Below are 23,234 nucleotides of genomic sequence, written 5' to 3' on the forward strand. Positions count from 1 at the left end.
TTCAAAATTTTTATTGCTATATGGGCTTGGAGAGCGATCTTTCCCTACCCAATTTTACTTCCAAGAAAGTCTATATGGGTTGTGACTACTTTCATTTTTTTTCTAGATATTATTAACCTATGTTTCTCAAATAAATTAAAAATTATACGTAGGTGCGCATAGTGTTCTTCCTTAGTTTTGGAGAATACTAGTACACAAATTAAATAAAAAACTCCTCTGAAAATATCATCTATTTTCCTCTAGAAGATTTGGGGAGCTACTTTAAGTCTAAATGACATGACTAGCCATTCAAAGTATTCTTCTGAACAAGAAAATGCAGTCCATTGTATAGCGTTTGGGTGCATTTTGATTTGCCAAAATCTAAACTTCATGTCGAATTTGGAATACCATTTTGAATTTTGAATTTTATTAAGTAACTAGTTTTTATCTAATATTTTATAAGCATCCTCATGACAATTGTCATTAAGACGTTTATAATTAACAATTTTTTACCAAAACACGTAGGAAAGTTTTTGAAATACCCAAATCGCATACACTAGTTTCAAAATTACAAATCACATACCCAATTCCACGTTTGACCTTATCCCAGTCCACTGCTATGTAGCAATTAAATCGATTAATTCGAAACCGGCTAACAGATATATTCGTGTTAAAAAAAATCACTGCTCTCAATATAGTTGGTCAAAGGAGAACTAGACGAACATATAAGAACTAGTTTCATGTTATTTCGAGCATCAACCGATTTTGGCTGAAACTATTTAGGTTCATTCAACCAAATTCAGTTGATAAACCTAGAGGGTTCGGAATGACGTAAAATTAAGTTCTATGAGTTCATTTAGTTCTTATGATTATATTCATAGCCTCAAATATTAATTTGACCAAATATATTAAGAACAATGATTTTTTAACACGAATTAAAGTTTTTGAACACATTCATGTTCAAGAAATCACTACTCTCAATATAGTTGGTTAAATTAATGTTTAAGAGCATTTATATAATTAGGAAAACTAGACGAAGACATTAGATTTGATTTCATGTCATTCTGAGCTCTCTTGGTCCATCAGCCAGTTTTGGCTGAAACTCTTTAGATTCATTCGGCCAAAATAGGTTGACGAACCTAGAGGGCTTGGAATGACGTGAAATTAGGTCATATGAGTTCGTCTAGTTCTCTTGATTATATAAATGCCCTTAAATATTAATTTGATCCACTATGATCCTGTCCGAAAGCTGAATCAACGGACGCTGGGCACGTGACGCTCTCCAACTGCTGACGTAGATCCCTGGCCGTCCGCACGGACTTTCGGCGAACCTGCAAGCAAGTCGGGCCGGGAAGGGGTTCCCGGCGACGATCCTCCGACGCTCAAGTCAGGCAAAGCTCAACAAGAAAGTGACTCCGAGAATCATAGAATGCGTACCTCCAGCGAAGGATGAGGGCCTTTATATAGGGCAGTGGAGAAGCGAGTGCACACATATAGAGGTGTACACGTGTCCTCAGCCCATACCCCAGTAAGGGCCTGTCAGTGAGCTTACTTGACCCCATACTGCTACAGTTCAAGCATGTCTTCGATGGGACAGCGGAACCCCCTGTCGTAAGATTTGGAGTATGGCCTAAACGTAGAACATGCTCGCTGTCAGAAAAAGATGTCCCTTGTCCTTTTCCCCTTGCTTCCGGTCGGGCGTCCGGCCGGCCCGCCTCCGGGCGTCCGGCCGGCTAGCCTCTGCCTTACGTCCGGCCGGGCACATATAGTGGTCTACTTGGAAGATTCTCGGTGATGTGCTTTGTGGAGACTGTTAGCAGTATGCTACCTCATGTTTCGGCCGAACGTGCCCTCCGCTCGACCCTACGATCCTGTACCATGAGTGCCGGGGCCCAGCTTCCTGCTGGGGCGCCTTTTGCCATCAGTTAGACACCGGTCAGCAGGCCGGGCGTTCGACCCACCCATCTCCGGTCGGCCACCTGGCCCTTTGACTTCCACGTGGCGTTAACTCCCCAGAACGGGGGTCCCCTGTTCTTACCGCCGGATCACTTGCCTCCCCTTCAAGTCTAGTCGAAGGAGGCGATTAGTCTGACTGACTGGACTGCGAGTCTAGCCGGGCGGCGCCTTCGTGCCATTATCCTCCGCTCGGCCTACCACAGGGATGGCCTTAAGGTTAGTCAACAGCCACATTCCTTGGACCTCCTCGTAATCTGCGCCAATCTTCGACATTAAGGCTGAGCATGCGCTTATTAAATGCTTCGAATGGTTGAATGCCACGTGGCGCAATGTCGTCATCGTACGGCGGCGGCGTGGGTGTGGTGCTTTGATGGGATCGAAGCGGTTCGAAATGGACGGTGCGATGCACGCTTTGATTCCCGTGACCTGGATCCAACGGTGGAGGCCGCCCGGCCTCCGCCCTATAAAATCTTCGTTTTCTCCTCCGTCGCCTTACTCCTTCCTTCGCGTGCTCCTGGTTAACCCTCGCGTTCTGAAGCTCCGGCGATCGTATTCTTCTGCTTCCGTCGATCTCAGGTGTTCTTCCTTCGATCCTCCTTTTTCTCGTAGGATTCTCTTTTCTTTCTCGTTTCCGGTGCTCTCTTTGCATTTCTTTCCCCAGTTTTCGCTTCCAGGGTACTCTTTTTGCTTGCTGTCATCTTTCTTCAGCCTTTTTGCCTTTTTGATTTCTCCCGCTCGGACCATGGCTAGTTCTTCTCATCCTGAAGACCAGTCTCTCGGCCCATGGTACACTACCATGCAGTCACGATTCGACCAGCGTGACTTTGATGTTCTGACAGATAATTTTGAAATCCCCGCTGACTTTGAACTTCTTTTAGCCGGTCCCTCCGCTCGGCCACATAGGCCGCCGCGCGGAGCTTTCTGTGTATTCCGAGACCAGTTTACTGCCGGTCTGCGTTTCCCTGTACATCCTTTCATTATAGATGTTTGTAACTTTTTCGGCGTTCCGCTCGGCAGTCTAGTACCCAACACTTTTCGCCTTCTCTGTGGGGTTGTTGTTTTGTTCAAAATCCACAACATCCCCCTCCGACCGGACGTCTTTTTTTATTTCTATTACCCCAAGCAGTCCGAGCCGGGCACCTTCATGTTCCAAGCTCGGCCCGGTCTAGTCTTCTTTAACAAACTGCCTTCTTCCAATAAACATTGAAAGGAGTATTTTTTCTATATTCGTATGCCCGATCAGGCCAATTTCCGGACCAAGTGGCAGGTCGACCTACCCCCCACTCCCGAGCTGAAGAAGTTCAAGACCCGCCCGGACTACCTCCATGCTGCAAATATGCTAGCCGGTCTGCGACTTGACATCAATAAGCTTCTTCACGAAGGAGTGATGTACATCTTCGGTACGGACTCCTCTTCCGAGCAGCTTCGGTAAGAATTTAACTTGGGCATATGCTTTGATTGCTAACTGATTTCTCTTCTTTCCTTTGCAGCGGACATCGTCATGGAGTCGGTAATGGCCGACATTTTGAAGAGAAAGGCGGCGGCGCTCGAAGCCGCGGCAACCAAAGAAATGGAAGCGCTTGGTATCCAGCCGGTCGGCTCGCATGAAGAAGAGAGCGGGATACATGCCGGGGAGTTGGCCGCTCAGGCTTCTCTCCCCGGGCCAGCGGTTGGAGCAACCATCAGCCAAGAGCCTTCTGCTCGGGGTGACGACTTAGCTCCGGAAGAAGAGCAGCCTCTCCCCAAAAGGCGCCGAGTGGAGACTCCCGTCCGTTCGGCCACGTCTGCTGTTCAACCTGCCGCCCGAGCCACTGCAAGTGCTCGCGGAAAAGCTCCGGAGGTCGAAGCCATTTCGTTCGATCGGACTCCTTCGGAATGGGACGACCCGGTGGCCCCTATTGAGGCTGTTCCAGTCAGCACCCTTCCGCCCTCTCAACCAGTCAGGCGTTCAACCATCCACTCAGTTTTCGGCGCCGGCCTCTGATCCTCTACCGGATGCCGGTCGGACGACCCCAGGTCATGGCCGCACAATACGAGTCACTTTTCATCTTCCAACTGAAGAGCTGCTGCCAGAGGCCGACCAACCGACAGCGCCCGAACATACCATCACTCTGAAGGGCCCATTAGCTGAGATGTGGGCCGACGCTCGGGCACGCGTCGCGCTCATCCCCCTTCGAAATTTGGCCAATAGTCATATGCAGCAGGTCACGGGGGTAAGTTTATTTTCTCCGAGTTTTGTATGCATTCCTTCCGATCGGTCAATAACAACTTCTTTTGTCAGAGATGGGTGGAGGAGATTGCTGTCTCCAACCGCTTGGCCTTAGTAGATAAAAAACTAAGGCAATTGAAGGCGGCAGTCGGTCCGTTCGGCCCTCAAGGCCCTTCATATTCTGAGCTACAAAAGGAGCTGAAGAAAGCTCAAGATTTGTTGGCGGCCGAGCAGAAGAAGACGGCTGATCAGACCCACGCCCTAGCCGAGTCCGAGCGACAAGTCAAGTCGCTCGACACAAAAATAACCCTGGCCACCACTCGAAAAAACACGGCCATCTCCGATCTGGAGAAAAAGAACGTGGAGGCTCGGGGTCTGGAGCTGAAGGTAAAGGAGCTGATGGAGCAGCTTGATAGAGAGAAGGCGGGCCGCTCGGCCGACACGGAAAAGCTTCAAAATCTGAATGAGGCCCTTACTGCCTCCCAGGCGGCTCTCAAAGAATATCAAGAGGCTGAGCCGAGTCGGGTCGTTGCCCTAAGACAGAGCTACATCCGCTCGCCTGAATTCTCGGAGAAAATCTGCGAGCGGATGTACACAGCCTTCGACTTGGCTATAACCGCCACCACCACGTATTTGAAGTCTAAAGGTCTTCTTCCGGAGTCCACTACTATTCCGGCCGACGATCAAGTGGCGCTCTTGGACAACATCCCCAAGGACCTTTATGATTACATTGAGTAGACGTCTGTATATGTAGTTAGGCCGCTAGGCCAAAAAATGATCCTTTTTTGTACTTAGGCCGCTCGGCCTAAAGTTTTAATTTTAATGCAATGTTTTCCTTTCGCGTACTTTGTCCTTTTGCACTTTGTCCTTTTGCTAGTTAATATGTGTGTTGTCCGCTCGCCTATTATCACACCTCTGGCATTCGAAAGGGATTTTTGCGAAGTACTTGGCATTGCCCTTCCGCTCGTCTAAATATGTAATATTTCGAATGCTTAACATTCCGCTTTGATAGCAGAGATCGCTCGCTAGAAGCCGATAAGTACCTTTGGGCTCTGAGCCGAGCGGAACGTAGAGTCGATCGAACGATATTGATGGCGAGTTTCTCGTACACTTGCAGTCCTTTTTTATGGCCTTCTTCCGCTCGGAGGGTTTATAGACGCCGGCTCGTCTCTCGATATTTAACATCGGAGCTCGACGGTCTTTCGCTCGGAGGGTTTATAGACGCCGGTTCGTCTTTCGATATTTAACGTCGGAGCTCGACGGTCTTCCGCTCGGAGGGTTTATAGACGTCGGCTCGTCTCTCGATATTTAACGTCGGAGCTCGACGGTCTTCCGCTCGGAGGGTTTATAGACGCCGGCTCGTCTCTCGATATTTAACGTCGGAGCTCGACGATCTTCCGCTCGGAGAGTTTATAGACGCCGGCTCGTCTCTCGATATTTAACGTCGGAGTTCGACGGTCCTTAAGGCTAACTTTAACGCTGCCGTTCGGCGAAACTATTTGCCATCCTTTAATCATTTTTGCTTCCTGCATTACAAGTACATAGGCGGCCCAAAATATATACAAAAATGAGTTACCCCAGTGCACCTTTCACCCAGCTCGATAAGGTTGGAGATGATTCGCGCTCCATGGCCGATCCAGCTGTCGCTCGTCTTCATCCTCCAAATAATAAGCGCCCGAGCGGAGCTTCTCGATGATTTTGAAGGGGCCTGCCCAGGGAGTCTCCAATTTACCGACGTCGCCGACCGGCTTCACTTTCCTCCAGACAAGGTCGCCGACCTGAAATGATCTGGGGATGACGCGTCGATTGTAGTTTTGCTTCATCCGTTGCCGGTACGCCATCAGCCGGACGGACGCCTTGGCTCGTTCTTCATCAACCAAATCTAGCTCCATGTTCCTCCGCTCGGCGTTGCCGTCATCATAATTCTGGATTCGGGCGGACTCGACGCCGACTTCGACAGGAATAACCGCTTCGCCGCTATACACCAGATGGAAAGGCGTGACGCCCGTTCCTTCCTTTGGGGTGGTTCGGATGGCTCATAGGACGCCCGACACTTCATCTACCTAGCTTCCTCCCAAATGGTCGAGCCGAGCGCGCAGAATACGAAGAATTTTCCGATTGGCTACTTCGGCTTACCCATTGCTTTGGGGGTATGCCACGGACGTGAAGTGTTGCTCAATGCCATAGCTTTTGCACCAATCTCCGAGCAACTTTCCTGTGAATTGCCGCCCGTTGTCTGAAACAAGTCGACGAGGGATGCCGAACCGACAGATGATGTGTTGCCAGATGAACTTCTTGACCATCTGCTCGGTGATCTTGGCTAGCGGCTCGGCCTCCACCCACTTGGAGAAATAATCAACCGCCACCAGTAAAAATTTCCGCTGTCCGGTCGCCATAGGAAACGGACCTACAATATCCATTCCCCATTGGTCGAACGGACAGGACACAGCAGCTGCCTTCATTTCTTCCGTCGGTCGGTGAGAGAAATTATGATACCTTTGGCAAGATAGGCACGTCGCGACGGTCCGAGCGGCGTCTGCTTGTAAAGTTGGCCAGAAGTATCCGGCTAGCATGATTTTCTTAGCCAACGATCGTCCGCCCGGATGCCCACCGCAGGATCCTTGATGCACTTCTTGGAGGATGTACGCCGCGTCTTTCGAGCTCACGCATTTCAACAGTGGGCGAGAGAAAGCCTTCTTGTATAGTTGGTCTCCAATGAGCGTGAACCGACCGGCTCTCCTCCTTAGTAGATGGGCCTCATCCCGATCGGACGGTGTAACACTCGAGCGGAGGAACTCCATGATGGGTGTTCGCCAGTCTCTCGGAAACGAGAGGCCCTCCATCCGATCGACGTGCGCCACCAAAGATACTTGTTCAATTGGCTGCTGGATGGCGACTGGCGTTATTGAGCTCGCTAGTTTGGCTAACTCATCGGCCGCTTGGTTTTCCGCTCGGGGTATCTTCTGGATAGTGACTTCTCTGAAATGTGCTTTGAGCTTTTCGAAGGCTTCAGCATAAAGTTTGAGCCGCGCGTTGTTAATCTCAAAAGTACCAGAAAGTTACTGAGCGGCCAATTGAGAATCTGAATGCAGCGTCACCCGTCCGGCTCCCACGTGCCGAGCTGCCTGTAAACCTGCTATAAGGGCCTCATATTCCGCCTCATTGTTTGTAGCTTTGTAATCTAGCCGGACGGATAAGTGCATCCTTTCTCCTTGAGGGGAGAGTAGCAGTATTCCAACTCCGCTCCGGAGCCGAGTAGATGATCCGTCTACAAATATCTTCCACATAGCTTCGGGTTCTGGCCTTTGTACTTCGGTGACAAAATCTGCCAAGGACTGCGCCTTTATCGCCGAACGGGGCTGGTATTGAATATCAAATTCGCTCAACTCCGTTGTCCATTTGATGAGCCGCCCGGACGCTTCTGGATTCAACAGCACTCTTCCCAGCGGGCTGTTCGTCCGGACGATGATAGTATGGGCCAAGAAATAGGGACGGAGGCACCGAGCGGCGAGGACCAAGGCGAAAGCCAGTTTCTCGAGCCCAGTGTAGCGAGATTCAACATCTTTTAAAATATGGCTCAGAAAATATACAGGCTCTTCTCCGCTCGCCCTTACTAGTGCCGAGCCGACGGCTTGCTCGGTTGAAGACAAGTAGATACAAAGTGGCTCGCCCGCAGTTGGCTTGGCTAGTACCGGAAGAGAATTTAGATATGTTTTCAGATCTTCGAACGCCCGATCGCATTCTTCGTCCCAGTGAAACTTGGTGGCTTTGCGCAAGATTTTGAAAAAAGGCAAGCTCCGATCGGCAGTCTTGGAGATAAATCTGGACAGAGCAGTTATCCGACCGGTCAAGCGCTGCACTTCCCTCAGATTTCTTGGAGGCGGCATATCTTGTAAGGCTTTCACTTTGCTAGGATTTGCTTTGATGCCCCGCTCGGTCACTATGTAACCCAAGAAACGCCCTCCTTTTGCTCCGAACAGGCACTTCTGTGGGTTTAACTTAACGCCATATTTCCGCAGCGTTCGGAAAGTCTCCTCCATATCTTTAAAGAGGTCGGCCGCTCGGACGGACTTGATAAGAATATCATCCACATATACTTCCAGATTTCGCCCGATCTGCTCCTTGAACACTTTGTTCATCAAGCGTTGATAAGTGGCTCCCGCGTTCTTCAGTCCGAACGACATCACATTATAGCAGTAGGTGCCGTCTGCTGTAACGAAGCTGACTTTTTCTTGATCCTCCCTGGCGAGCGGCACTTGATGATAACCTTGATAAGCGTCGAGCATGCATATCAACTCGCAGCCGGCCGTAGAGTCCACCAGTTGATCGATCCGGGGCAAGGGATAAAAATCTTCTGGACACACCTTGTTAAGGTCCCGGAAATCGATGCACACTTTCCACTTGTTGCCCGGCTTGGAGACTAGCACCACGTTTGCCAACCAGCTCGGGAACTGGACCTCGCGTATATGGCCGGCCTCCAGTAGTTTCTCCACCTTCGCTCGGATTATGACATTCTGTTCGGCGCTGAAATCCCTCTTTCTCTGCTTCACTGGCCGAGCGTCTGGTCGGACATGGAGCTCATGCTGCGCTATACTTGGTGAAATTCCGGGCAACTCATGCGTCGACCAGACGAAGACATCATGATTTTTCTGGAGGCATTGGATCACCTCCTCCTTCTTGCTCGCCTCCAGATCGGACGCGATGAACGTTGTGGCCTCCGATCGGGTCGGGTGAATCTGCACTTCCTCTTTTTCTTTATAAATCAAAGAGGGTGGCTTTTCAGTAATAACGTTCACCTCGATCCGGGGCGTCTTCCGAGCGGCATTGGCTTCTGCTCGGACCATCTCGACGTAGCATCGCCGAGCTGCCAATTGATCCCCTCGTACTTCTCCCACTTTATCCTCGACGGGGAACTTGATCTTCTGGTGGAAAGTGGAAACGACCGCTTGGAATTCACTGAGAGCCGGTCGCCCCAATATGACGTTGTATGCCGACGGAGAGTCCACCACGACGAAGTTTGCAGTACGCGTCCTTCTGAGCGGCTCCTCTCCCAGCGATATGGCCAGCCGAATTTGTCCGACCGGCTGAACTTCATTGCCCGTAAACCCGTAAAGGGGGGTTGTCATGGGAAGTAGCTCGGCTCGATCAATTTGCAGTTGATCGAATGCCTTTTTGAATATAATATTGATCGAGCTTCCTGTGTCAATAAAAACGCGGTGAATAGTGTAATTGACTATTACCGCTTTAATGAGAAGGGCATCGTCATGGGGAACTTCAACCCCATCCAAGTCCCTGGGCCCGAAACTAATTTCGGGTCCGCTCGCCCGTTCCTGGCTGCAGCCGACCGCATGGATCTGGAGCTGCCGGACGCTCGCCTTCCTTGCTCGGTTGGAATCTCCTCCGGTCGGACCACCAGCTATGATGTTGATCTCGCCTCGGGAAGTATTACTTCTATTTTCTTCTTCCCGAGCGGACGGTCAGGGCCGTTCTCTAGACATCCGGAGATTCTCCCGCCTCGGAGAGCGATGCCGTTCGGGAGTCTGTTGTTGTCGCCTGTCGGGTATCGTCCGATCGGCTTCACGAGGCCTCTGTCGCCTGTCGGCTGATGGCGACCGACGACCGCCGCCTCTGGGAACGGGGTGGGCAATTAGAGGAAGACTACGGCAATCCCTGGTGTTATGTGTGTCCGTTCGGTGGAAGGAGCAGAACATTGGGGTCCATCTCTTCTTTGGCTTGGGCCGCGCGGTAGCTACCTCTTGCACGTGGGACCTAGCATGGGGGGAGCTGATTGCTTCGGCCCTTGGTCCTCTGGGTGGCTGATGAGCAGCGTGCGGCTTCCGTTCGGCATGAGGAGCATGCTCGGTTGAGGTTTCTTTTTTCCGGGCCGCTTGGGCTTCCTCCATGTTGATGTATTCATTGGCCCGGTGTAGCATGTGGTTGTAGTCTCGGGGCGGCTTCCGAATGAGTGATCGGAAGAAATCCCCATCCACGAGGCCTTGTGTGAAGGCATTCATCATGGTCTCCGAGGTGGCCGTTGGAATGTCCATGGCCACTCTGTTGAACCGCTGGATGTAGGCTCGGAGTGATTCGCGGGCTTCCTGTTTGATAGCAAACAGACTAACACTGGTTTTTTGATAGCGCCGACTGCTTGCGAAGTGGTGGAGGAAGACCGTACGGAAGTCTTTGAAGCTTGTGATAGATCCGTCCGGTAACCTCCGAAACCACCGTTGAGCCGATCCAGAGAGGGTGGTGAGGAAAACTCGACACTTCACCCCATCTGTGTATTGATGCTGGGTTGCAGTGTTATCAAATTTACCCAAATGATCATCCGGGTCGGTGGTTCCATTGTATTCGCCGATCGTCGGAGGCACATAGTGCTTGGGCAGAGGGTCTCATAGAATAGCCTCTGAAAATTGGCGGTTGATTCGCTCGGGCGATGCGTCCGCTCGGGGGGCTTTCCCTTTTCTGCTATCTCGTTTTGGCATTTCATCCGAAGATGATCCCCGATCTCGATTAGTTGCTGCGGCTTCAGGAGTGCGGAATAGGGCCCGATGGAATGCAACGGTGGCCTGAGGTGCTTCCGCTCGGCCGCCTGATGCTGATGTTGCTTGCTGCTCTGCCCGCTCAGCTTGTGACTTTTGTCTCTGTTCCATAAGCTTGGCAGCTCTTGTCTCGATCAACGCGTCGAGTTCCTCCGTGGAGAGCATCACCGAGTGCTGTCGTCCAGCTTCGTCCATTGCTTCCGATCGAATGCAGGAGCGTTCCCACAGACGGCGCCAAATTGATCCTGTCCGAAAGCTGAATCAACGGACGTTGGGCACGTGGCGCTCTCCAACTGCTGACGTAGATCCCTGGCCGTCCGCACGGACTTCCGGCGAACCTGCAAGCAAGTCGGGCCGGGAAGGGGTTCCCGGCGATGACCCTCCGACGCTCAAGTCAGGCAAAGCTCAACAAGAAAGTGGCTCCGAGAATCATAGAATGCGTACCTCCGGCGAAGGATGAGGGCCTTTATATAGGGCAGTGGAGAAGCGAGTGCACACATACAGAGGTGTACACGTGTCCTCAGCCCATACCCCAGTAAGGGTCTGTCAGTGAGCTTACGTGACCCATACTGCTACAGTCCAAGTATGTCTTCGATGGGACAGCGGAACCCCCTGTCGTAAGATTTGGAGTATGGCCTAAACGTAGAACATGCTCGCTGTCAGAAAAAGATGTCCCTTGTCCTTTTCCCTTTGCTTCCGGCCGGGCGTCCGGCCGGCCCGCCTCCGGGCGTCCGGCCAGCTAGCCTCTGCCTTAAGTCCGACCGGGCACATATAGTGGTCTACTTGGAAGATTCTCGGTGATGTGCTTTGTAGAGACCGTTAGCAGTATGCTACCTCATGTTTCGGCCGAACGTGCCCTCCGCTCGACCCTACGATCCTGTACCATGAGTGCCGGGGCCCAGCTTCCTGTTGGGGCGCCTTTTGCCATCAGTTAGACACCGGTCAGCAGGCCGGGCGTTCGACCCACCCATCTCTGGTCGGCGACCTGGTCCTTTGACTTCCACGTGACGTTAACTCCCCAGAACGGGGGTCCCCTGTTCTTACCGCCGGATCAATTGAAAATAGTGATTTTTTGAACATAAATTTGTCATTTTTTCAAAAATATTAATCGATTCGACTGGGAATAGGGGCAAAAATGAAATTGGGTACGTGATTTGGTAAATGTAATTTGGGTATTTTATAAACTTTCCTACGTGGTTTGGTAAAACGTTATATAATTAGACACCATTCTAGACTGTCATCTTTTCTGTTCCGCGCCTTTATTAATAATGAATGCGCTCGATTTCAACGTCTAGGTTCAGACCTTTTGTATGACTCTAAGAGTAAGTAGTTGGGAAATATGATTTTTACATTCTTCTCCATCTTTATTTGTATATTTTGAATCTTATACCTTGATGCTAAGATCAGGATTAATAATATTTAATTTACAATATATCATATCTCTTTTCCCGTATTTGGTAGGATTTTCTTCTAGAATTTTTAGTTTTTCAAGCCTAAAAATTAAGGAGCCTAGATTGTCATGGGTCTTAATCATAGTTAACAAATAAGTTGGATTAACATAGTCCTCTTCTACTTTTGGGCTTATTTCGCCAAGTAGCATTAGTTTTCCGGTTGAATAATATCTTTAGTTTTGCATGAATTTTAAATAGTGCAAGGACAAGTGTCCGAGGTAGGATTATAGGTTTCAGCGATGGGAGGGGTATTACCACGCTTACGAGTGCTGACCTCTAATGGGGCAGCAGAGAGAATAGGGACAATTATGAGAGTAGAGAGAAAGACAACATTGTCTTTCGTATGTAAAAGGGCACGACAGAAGCAAGGAGGAAACTAAGACCAAGGATGAAGGAAATATTTTTACGTGGTAAAGGTTTGACGGAGAAGAATAGGATTGAAAGTGCTGCAATTGGTATAAAAGCGAAGTTAGGCATTCTTCACAAATTTGTGGCAAGAGAGTCGTTGGCCATCTAATTGGGTACTGACTAATGGAGTATTTGTTTGTTTGATTAAGCTTGTAGGTAAGACAGATAACAAAAGACTCTCATCAATATTAGAGGTAGTAGCTCCATTATCTAGAAAGACATATAAAATAAGTTCATGGCCTTGTGTGTTTAAGATGCACTTATATCTATTAAATGTTCGAAGTTACAAACATAGTTTGCAAAAGTGCAAGGTGCAAAAAAGCGCTCAAGGGTCTTGGGGCTTAAAGCGGAAAGCAAAGCACACGCTTTACGGAAAAAAGTCTAATAAATAAAAGGACTAATGTATCTATTAAAAGTCTTTGAAAATGTCTTTGAAAATTCAAATGACCATAAATAAAATATTCTTTGATGAAGCTATAGATTATTCAAAAAAATTAAAAATAAATCAAAAGTCTTTGAAAAATGTGATAGATGAAATATCAAATATCAAAATAATCATCTTCTTCATCTTCATTGTCCAAATCTACGTCATCAGCTCCATCGCTTGATTTGTATCCATCAGTATCTTCTTCTTCAGTTTCATCGTCATGGTTAATCTCTTCTTCATCCACAAGACTAGTTTGAGTTGAAGATTGTTTTCTTTTTGCCGATGTAGATGATGATGCCCCTTTTGAAGAAGACTCATTGTGAGATCGAAAGCTATATGCACTTTCACCAATCCCAGATGCTCGTGCTACATCACTCCAACGCAAATCTTTACCTTTATTGACAAAATCATCATCATTGTCTCTCATCCAATTTTCCCAACAACCATTCATTACTATCATCTATATCTGACAAAGTAATAGGATCAATCTTATCTCGTTTGTCATATCTTCTCCTCAAAGCTCTATTGTACTTGATATAATACAAAATCATTCAATCGTTGTTGAGACAACTTATTTCTTTTCTTAGAATGTATCTAAAAAAAATTTAAAAGTAAAAAAGTTAAGTCCATAATATAAATTTTAATATATATTAAAAAAAATTCTAACTTACATATTCAAAAAGACTCCAGTTATGTTCACAGCCTAAAGAAGAGCATGTGAGGTTCAAAATCTTCATTGCAAATGTTTTAATTCAGGTGTTGATGCACCATAAGAAGACCACCCATTAGCTTGAAATACAAAAACATATAAGATTAATTTTATTATAAGAATATTGATAATGCATAATATATTATTTATGAATTTACCTGGTGATTTTGAAGTTCTTTGTTTGATAGCCATTGGCAAACCAAAAGGTTCTTCTTTCTTGTATTTTTTCAATTGCTTTGTGATCTTATCTTGTAAATCCTTACCTTTGACCAATCTAGATATGTACTTGTATAAATCCTCCATCACTTCTGTATCATTTTCTATGTCAAAGTTTGAGTAAAAACACTCTGGATTCAAGAAATATTCGGCTGCGTGCATGAGTTTTTGGAGTTGAACATTTCATCTTTTGTCAATGAATTCAAAAATCTACGACATTTTTCTTCATTATTGTTAAATGACGCAGCGACAGCTTCTTTTGGCTCTGTTCGTTGACTCATAAATATAACTCATAAAAGGGCAGTCCGGTGCACGAAGCTCTCGCCATGCGGGGTCCTGGAGATGGATCCATTGTACGCAACCTTACCTGCTTTTTGCAAGAGGCTATTTCCAGGATTTGAACCAGTGACCTTTTGGTCACATAACAACAACTTTACCGTTACGCCAAGGCTCCCCTTCATAAATATAACTCATGTGAGACTTTTTTCACCGTCTACTAGTCGTAATGCTTTCACCAATGGGCCATCAACTTTTAATGCAAAAATCATATTTTTCCGAAAAGAAGACATCAATATCATTTCTACTACACGCATTCCTGCAAGCTCTTTAGAAAATTGATTATTTGTCCACTTTTCAGATGTAAACATTTTTCTCAGATTTGCTTGTTGTACGTGCAATCACTTTAAAGTAAAAAAAAGCCGTTGCGAAACGTGTCTTTGTGGTTTTTACCATGTCTCTCTGTCCAGTAAACTTTCTCATCACGCTCAATACTTGTGGTATATTGTAAATATAATCATTCACCATCAACGCCCGTTCATGTAATTTTCTGAGATGAGGAATTTTGAATATATCCTCAAGCAACAAATCTAAACAATGAGCTGGTGTGGAAATCGGTTTTCTAAAAGACTACTTGAAAAAAAAGTGAATTTAGTAAAAAAAAAAAATTAAAAATATGATCCAATTCTTAATTGAAAGTAACATAAATTTAAAATATTACATGCACTGACATTGTTAACTATGCGAGAATACATAAATTTGAAAAGTAACTCAAACATCTTGTCAGTTGTGTGAGAATAGTCTGAAACATCAACTAATTCAATAAATATGCTTCCTTTAGGACCATTTACCAAAAAATTTATAAGAGTCCTACACTTTTTATTTGTCTATCCATCTACCATGATTACACATCCAAACTTAGCATGATCTTCTTTGTGGGATTTGAGAAGTGAGTTCATATTTCCCAACTACTTCAAATACTTAACCTTGACTTTATGATATGATGGAGGCTTCATCCCCGATCCAAATTGCCCAATAGCTTCAATACAAGACTCAAAAGAATTATATTTAACGACATTTAAGGAAATTCTGGCATCATATATCCATCTAGCAAATTTCTCAACCGCAATATCTCTTAACTTCTTTTTATTTTCATCAAATTATCCTTTGTTTTTTGCATGCCTTTGTTTGACAGTTTCATCGATTATTTTATAAAATAAAGATTAATAAGTCCACTTTGTTTACACATTTTGCCTTGGACCATACGATGAATATTTGGATCGGATATTGGTCGTTTTCCTTCCACTTTAGTTTGAAGATCGTCTTCATTTTCTTCCAAATTATCAATATTATTAGAATGAGGAATATCATTCATTTGATTCTTCAAATTCCTTTTTTTTTTTTGCATGAATTCCTTAATTTTTTCTTTAACATGCTCGGAACATTTTGGACAAACTTTTGCAGTTTTATTGCCTTCAACTAAATGTAGTTTTTGTCGATAAATTCCACCATTTGTTACTTTACCACAAAAAATATAACCGACTATATTTGAATTTTTAGGATCCGAACATGTTGCATAATTCCCAGCAATATCCTTTCGAGTTGATAGAATTGTTGTATTTGATATGATTAAGACTTAAGACCACTTAAATCAATAAATAAAAAAAAATATTAAATAGTAAAACAAGATTATTAGAATATAGTTTTTTTTAATGATAAATATAAAATTATGAATATAAATCTGATTTATATGAATTAATAACGTTTATTAGAATTTGTAAAATTTTCTATTTAAAATTATGAATATAAATCTCATTTATATGAATAAATAAAATTTATTAGAATTTTTTAAATTTTAAATATAAATATTAGAATATAAATATGATTTATATGAATTAATAATATTTATTAGATTTTTTTAATTTTAAATATAAAATTATTAGAATATAAATTAATTAATAAAATTTATTAGATTTGTTTTTTTAAATTATTATAATGTAATTACCATTTATATGAATTAATAATATTTATTATATTTTTTAATTTTAAATATAAATTATTAAAATATAAGTATGATTTATATGAATTCATAATATTTATTAGATTTTTTAATTTTAAATATTAAATTATTAGAATTCAGAATATAAAGAATTAATAGTATTTATTAAAATTATTTTAAATATAAAATTAGAATTAATAAAATTTATAAAATAAATAATTTTAAATATAATTTTTATATATTTATTTGGGTAATTTAATTATAACTATAAAAGTCTATTTGAATTATCTCTATTTAAGTGAGGAGTTGTTTGAATTAATTAATTAAATATAAAATATGAAAAAAAACCTCGTTGTCGTCGCTGTAGCCGCGGTAACCGTAGGCATTGCAACGCATTCGGTGGCGTCGAACGTGTCACGGGACAAGTCCGGTGGCGCTGGAAGCGTCGCGATGGCCACGATAGCAGGTGATGCTGTTCGGTAGAATCGGAAGTTTATCGCGCCGCTTTTGGCGACGTCGATGCTAGACAATGCAAAAAATAACATAATGAGAAAGAAAATGTGAAAAAATAAAATTTTATCGATGATTGAGCAGACGCTTCGAGAGGCAGATGATCCGATGGTGAACACTAATCAACATGTTGATTAGGACTTTAAAAACAAAACGGGAAACTTAGGCGAAATGAGCACTTCCAAGATCTCATATGCTTTCGAGGTCTCAGAAGCGCAAGGCTTGCATCTCATTGTACTTGGCGTTTGAGCGAGCGCTTCTTGCGCTTTTGACTACTTTGGTTACAAATACTAGGAGTTTTAATAAACACTAGATTTGTATCGTCTGGTTCATCTGAAATTAGTATACCTTTTCCCTTATCTAAGGAAAGGGTAGAAGTTTGGTCTTTGATACTAGTCCGTTCAGCTTCTAATAAGTTTAATCGGGTTTCTAATACTGAAACTCGAGTTTCTAATAAGACATTCCTCATACTTCCTCAGATAGTATTGTACTAGAAGAATGGTTATTTGAAATATTGTTTCGAGACATAAATTACAGCATTATTTTTTTACAAATTTTGCAAGTGCCTCCTTTTAACATAGAGGGATAAAATCTACATTTGAAACAAGGAACACTATTTGATCCTTCTTTTAAGTTCCACTCATGAGTATAAGTTCATTGATCAGATCTTAAATCTGTTAAGTTTTGTGAAATTAATTGATAATATATTAAGTCAAAATCTTCTAAGAGATTTCCTGTGTCATCAAAGTTAATTGCTTCATCTTGACTCAAAAGATAAGGGGTCTCATATTTTGCAGCTAGGTCATAAGATGGTTGAAAAAATGTGTTAATTAAAGTATAATATGTGGAAGAAGATATTTCTTCCGTATCATTAATAGACACGACGGAATAGATAGAAGATGTATCAAAAATATCTGATTGTCCAATAGTACACCCACTAATTGTGCTTCATGACTATACAGATTTTTCCTGTTTGGACAGGTAGAAGAAAGATGCCCTGGTTATTGTATTGGCATAAGTTTTCTTTGATTTAAATTTTCGAATGTGTTTATCCTTATTCAGATAAGGTTTCTTTTCCTTGCTCTTTTTTAAGGTAATAAGTTTCTTGGGTTTTATTTTTGGTTTTGCCGTTATCATAGGCCTTGGCATTGTTCTTTATCTAGATTGCTGTTGATTTGTTGATCCATATTATTGAGGGGTATATATCTGACTACAAAATCTATATTGTTGATTCTTGAGTTGTTTTTGTATTTGAATATAAGTGCATTTTTCTTTAAGTTTGGCTAGAATATGTTGAATTCTAACTCAAATGTTATCATATAATGCAGGTATATTCTGATCAGCCCATGACTTATGGATTTCTTTTCCCAAGTCACCTGGGAGTTCATTGCAAAAGGGTTTAATGTAGTTCCAACTGAAAAGTTAAAGTTGTTCAAAGTTTCTCATTGTTTCTTTTTGTCTAATATCTAATCCTATATTTGCATCCCTAGCCGTGAGTAATCTATGGATTGCATAACAAAAATTACATATGCTATTGCCTTGTGAGGCAATTCGTGTTATTTTGTCAAAAAAATTGTAATTTAAAATTTTCCCAGGCCGCTTTGGCTACTTGTCCCAAGTTGTTTTCTCCTACTCTGATCATAGTATCTCTTGTTTCTTTGTCCAGTTTATGTTTTGCTTGATAATCTCGTTTAACTAAGACTATCCTCGTTTAACTAAGACTATCCATTGTTCTAAGTATATATCATATAATTAAGGGTCACATTCAGTGATATTTAAAAGTACAATGTCTTTTCCAAAGGTTACCTTTGGAGGTTTTCTTTTTCCTATAGTCCTCACCAAGGGATTATTATTAGTATAGGACATTATCCTTGTCCTAGGGGATGTCCTTGTCCATAATCCATGGTTCCCATAGTACTTTCTGGCATTCTTACTTTATATGGTGGTCTAGAAGTAGATGATGATTCTCTAGGATTCATCAAATCTTTTGATGATGCCGGAAGACTAATACTATCATCTTCTACAGGAAGGCTGATATTATCATCTTCACATTTTTGGGCTATTATATTTCTATCCTCATCACAATATAATATCCAATTGGGTTGTAGCTTATTAAAAATTTCGAGGTCAACTAAGTCTTGTTCTGTTAAGTGGATCGCTAATTTAGAAGGCATGTAAACATAGCTACTCCAGAAGGCATGTAAACATACTCGTCTAAATCTCCAAAAAAACTTCTTATTTCATCTGTTTTATTCATTAAGTTAAACTCCTATGCTAGAGTCCTTGCTTGTTTTATCTTTCATTGTTGTACTAAAAACAGATGTTTGGTTCCCAGTCTTTTTCAGAACACTGATAGGATCAGTTTGTCTAAACATGAGATTTAAGTTATCAGTCTCTATGGTGTCTTCAGTTTGTGAAGTAGAAGGCTGATATCCTGAAAATCTAATAGAAAATTTTTCATTTCTGTCTTTGTACATGATAGAAGTTGTGGGTTTCAATGTTGTATCAGGATTATTCAGATTTATGGTCCATTTTAATCAGATTCTCTTGGTTTTAGGAAGTGTATTCCTTTTGTTGTTAAGGCTTCAATCATATCAGCAATAGTGATTTTAAAATGATTATGGATATGATTCATTGTTTTTCCTAAAAATATGATGTTTATATTGTCTCCTTGGAATTGTCCATATCTTTTTGTCTGGATATGTATTTTAATATGTTTTACAAAGTCCTTGATGGTGATATTGAAATTAGGACATAAGTAAGTGATGTCTAAGTTATTATTCATATCCACTTCCACAAGTTCTATGATGGATTTTTCATTATCAGAAAGACGAGTCATATAAGACTAATAAAATTTTACCTCCTAATCTAGCTCTTGTAAGTCCTCTAAATCCAAATACAATTAATCCAAGATGAATATAATTGTGTTTGCGGTTATATAGAGTCTGGCTGCTGTTTCAGTCATTAAATTAAGTCTTCCTCCCTCCATCTAGGAGATGAAGCGATTCTTATCTGTGGTGTCTATATACAGCAGTTGAGAAATTGAGTATTCCTTGGCTATATAGTCGCCTAGGATTTAGTGCGTTTAACTGCTCATCGGAAAAAATGTTTATATCTCTTTCAATATCAATTACTTCTTCTAGTCTTTGTGGACCAGTATTAGAAAAACTATTTCTTTGTGTGAGAACAGTTTCTAGCCATGAAGTAGTATTAGCTTCAGTTGGTCTTTTTCTTATTATTTGTGAGGGACCGGTAAAAGCCTAAGTTCTTGTTAAGTTCATTTTGACATATATGTTAAGAACTTAGAAGTAATAGGTCGCTTCCTATTGATTGTTTTTCCAATAGAGAGTTTACTTGAGTCTTTATTCAGAGTCTCTAATACTTCTTTCAAGTCTGTTGTTCGAGTATTTCCTGAAGTGAAGTTTTCTATGGCCAATATCTTATTCTCTAGTAAAGAGAGTCTATAGTGAAGTGAAGTTAAAAGTGCTAATATAGTATGGTTTTGCTGAGTGATTATTTGATCACCTTTCCCACTTAATTCAAGATTACAATAGCTGTCTTCTTTAGTAATAGAAAATTGTCAAGCACAGTCTAAAGTTTCCTCGTAATGAGTGTTTCCAAATCTAAGTTTGTTCATTTATACTTGATTTCCTCAAGTATTGTATGAAGGATGTCCAACTTTTCATAAACTTGTGTTTTTTTACTGACAATCAGTTCCTTAGATTGTGCTGTTTTTGACTCTGTGTTGTACTAGCTGTCTTTTTTTACTTTTCTATATAAGGTCAGAAAGGACTAGTATATCTCGTTTTGTAGAGATACTATCCAAGTTAAAAGTTCTTTTGAAGGATCCTTGGGTTTCTTTTAGATAATCCAGATTCCTTAATACCTCAGCTAGAAGTTGATTGTGTAGGATCGAAAAAAATATAGATATCTCCACAATTGCATGATATTGTCCACTTTGGGCCTAAACCCTCATGGTTTTGCTCTTGGGCTCTCCCCAAAAGGTCTCATTCCAATGGAGATATCTTTTCTCTTATAAACTCATGATCTTTCCCATGTGTTTCCAATATGGGACTATGTTTGCAACCTTGCAACCCCAACAATCCCCCCCTCAAACAAAGGACCATAGGCTTCCCACATCCGATCCTTGACCCACCAGGTCTTCCTGCCCCTCGGCCCATCCGACCTACTAGAACTTCCTTGCTTAGTCGCAACTAGGACTTCCTGCCTGGTGTCTGGTTCTCTTGATCCGAACATAGGAGCCTCCACTTTCTTTGTTCGAGGTCAATATTGTACCCACATGGCTCAATCAGACCATAACTCTTGTGCACAGTCGGCGGTTAAACCTTCTGGTAGTCCGGGCTCTGATACCAATTGTAGGATTGAAAAGAATGTAGATATCTCCACAATTGTATGATATTGTCCACTTTGGGCCTAAGCCCTCATGGTTTTGCTCTTGGGCTCTCCCCAAAAGGTCTCATTTCAATGGAGATATCTTTTCTCTTATAAACCCATGATCTTTCCCATGTGTTTCCAATATGGGACTATGTTTGCAACCTTGCAACCCCAACAGATTGTTCTGTCTAAGAGTCTTAGTAAAGGTGTCAATCTGTTGTTAGAGAAATTGTTGTTGGGTTTGGACAGATATTCCTAGACTTATCAGTAAGTCTGTAAGGGAATTTAAGTGAGAATTTTCTGTGTGCAGGCAGTGAGCATTCTCTTTGATCCTAATATAACAACTATGTTTGTTTTGATATAAAGTAATTACCGTTCTTGGCTGTAAGGCTAAAGTCTAAATACTCTAACTTTCTAACTTTCTAACTTCCTAACTTCCTGTGGAGTAGTAGAAAGCATAAACTAAGTGTCCCAAAGTCGTAATGGGCTCTGATACCAAAATTTCTAGGCCGGAGGTGTATCTTTTTAAGTTAATTGCTCTATCCTATGAACTGCCCTTCGGTGTATCATTGCCTGCAAATGCTATGAAATTTTGCATCTATCAGACCCATGATTAATGATAGAATTTTTCATTCTCTAGCGGAAAAAAATACTAGTTTCTTTTTTGCCGTATCACCCTCTACTAGTTTACTTTCGATGGTTTTTCTGAATAAAGGAAAGTAGAAAAAAATATTAACTGGTTCGTCGAGACACTTAGTTATTTGTAAGGCTCTTTGCATCTTAAGACTATCAAACTCTTTATGTACAATATCTTTAATTAGTTAGGCTAAATCATTGTATTCTTTTTCCTAATCAATTATTGCACCGTAACTTTTTTATATATCAACTTAAGCTAAGTTTCAGATTTTGTTTTTTGAATGAATTTCAATTCGTCACTGTTATCTTTGAATGGTCACAAATTTGGGATTTGTTTCTTTTCATATACTGTTCCTAACTGGTTTTGCTGTAATAACTTCAAGAATTTCCATTTTAAAAACTGTGTAGATTATTCTGTCACAGCTGAAACTGATGTAATTATTTTTTCTTTTGCATTTGTCATCAGTGAATATTACCTTGTATCCTCACTATCTGTAATTCTTTATGTTTAGCATTTCAAAATTGAATTAAAAAAAATATATTTCAATAATTCTATGTTTTTATGTTATTGTTATATTATGGTGTATGCCATGATTAGTAAAGACTACTATTATGTGATTAAGAGTCAAAAGAATGCTGAATTGAAGTGAAAACAAGTGATAGTTTCTTCAGATGATACAAAGGGATCCCATTGCCGTCATGTTATTAAATCTTTTAATATGGTCATAAATTTTACCTGAATGCTGTTAGGATGACTACAAGATAGTTGTCTATGTGAATTTATCTCCTTTGGTTTGATTCTGGTAAAAGTTGCATTTATTCATGGTATGGAAAAGGTAGATTTGCCATTGGGTTTTTTCCTTATGGCTATATATAGTTATCCACATTACATATGGATATGCTTCTGTTTTGCCCCCTTATGACACACCAATGAAGTATTAGCCAGTCCATGATATACTGATCAAGTACGTGTATCATAACTTATAGATATATTTTGCATACGTTTATGCTTAGCTACCGTTTGAGATATAAAACAAGCAACTCCAACTGCAATCCTAGTTTGGAACTCAGACTAGCTGAACATCTACCTTACCATCAGTTAGTGAACCAATAAGTTTGCATTTGTCTGTTTTTACATCTGTCATTCTTTTCCTGTTTATTCTTGATCAGGGATATTAATTTTTATGACTTCCTTTGATCTTTTCTTGCCATCTAAATCTGAGGTAAAGGAAGTTTGGAAGTATAAACCTATTGGAATCTCATTTGAGTTCTAAACAACCAATAAGAGAAAATGAGTGTTAATTCCAGCAGTCATTGGTTTCTATGTTCTTAAAGAAAATTTAATCCAAATAGTTTTACCTTTCAGATGGAGGTCTTTTGGCTTAATGCAAATGAGATAATATGTCTGATTTAGAACGCAGTGTCTTGATTATCTTCCAATTAAATTTTGTTACAACCATTTTAGGTTGCAAACCATTTTTTGGTTGAATTGTAAGGGAGTAGATTTGGACACTCTACAGG

The 23,234-nt window shown here is 42.0% G+C and overlaps 1 protein-coding gene across 1 annotated transcript in view; it reads left to right on the forward strand.

The window, feature by feature from the left end:
• LOC121980568 (calnexin homolog 1-like) overlaps nt 1-23,234 on the forward strand; it is a 41,103-nt gene that overhangs the window by 15,362 nt on the left and 2,507 nt on the right. The window lies entirely within an intron of this gene.

This window comes from Zingiber officinale, chromosome 5A, assembly GCF_018446385.1.
Source record: "Zingiber officinale cultivar Zhangliang chromosome 5A, Zo_v1.1, whole genome shotgun sequence".
In the NCBI taxonomy this organism is placed as follows: domain Eukaryota; kingdom Viridiplantae; phylum Streptophyta; class Magnoliopsida; order Zingiberales; family Zingiberaceae; genus Zingiber; species Zingiber officinale.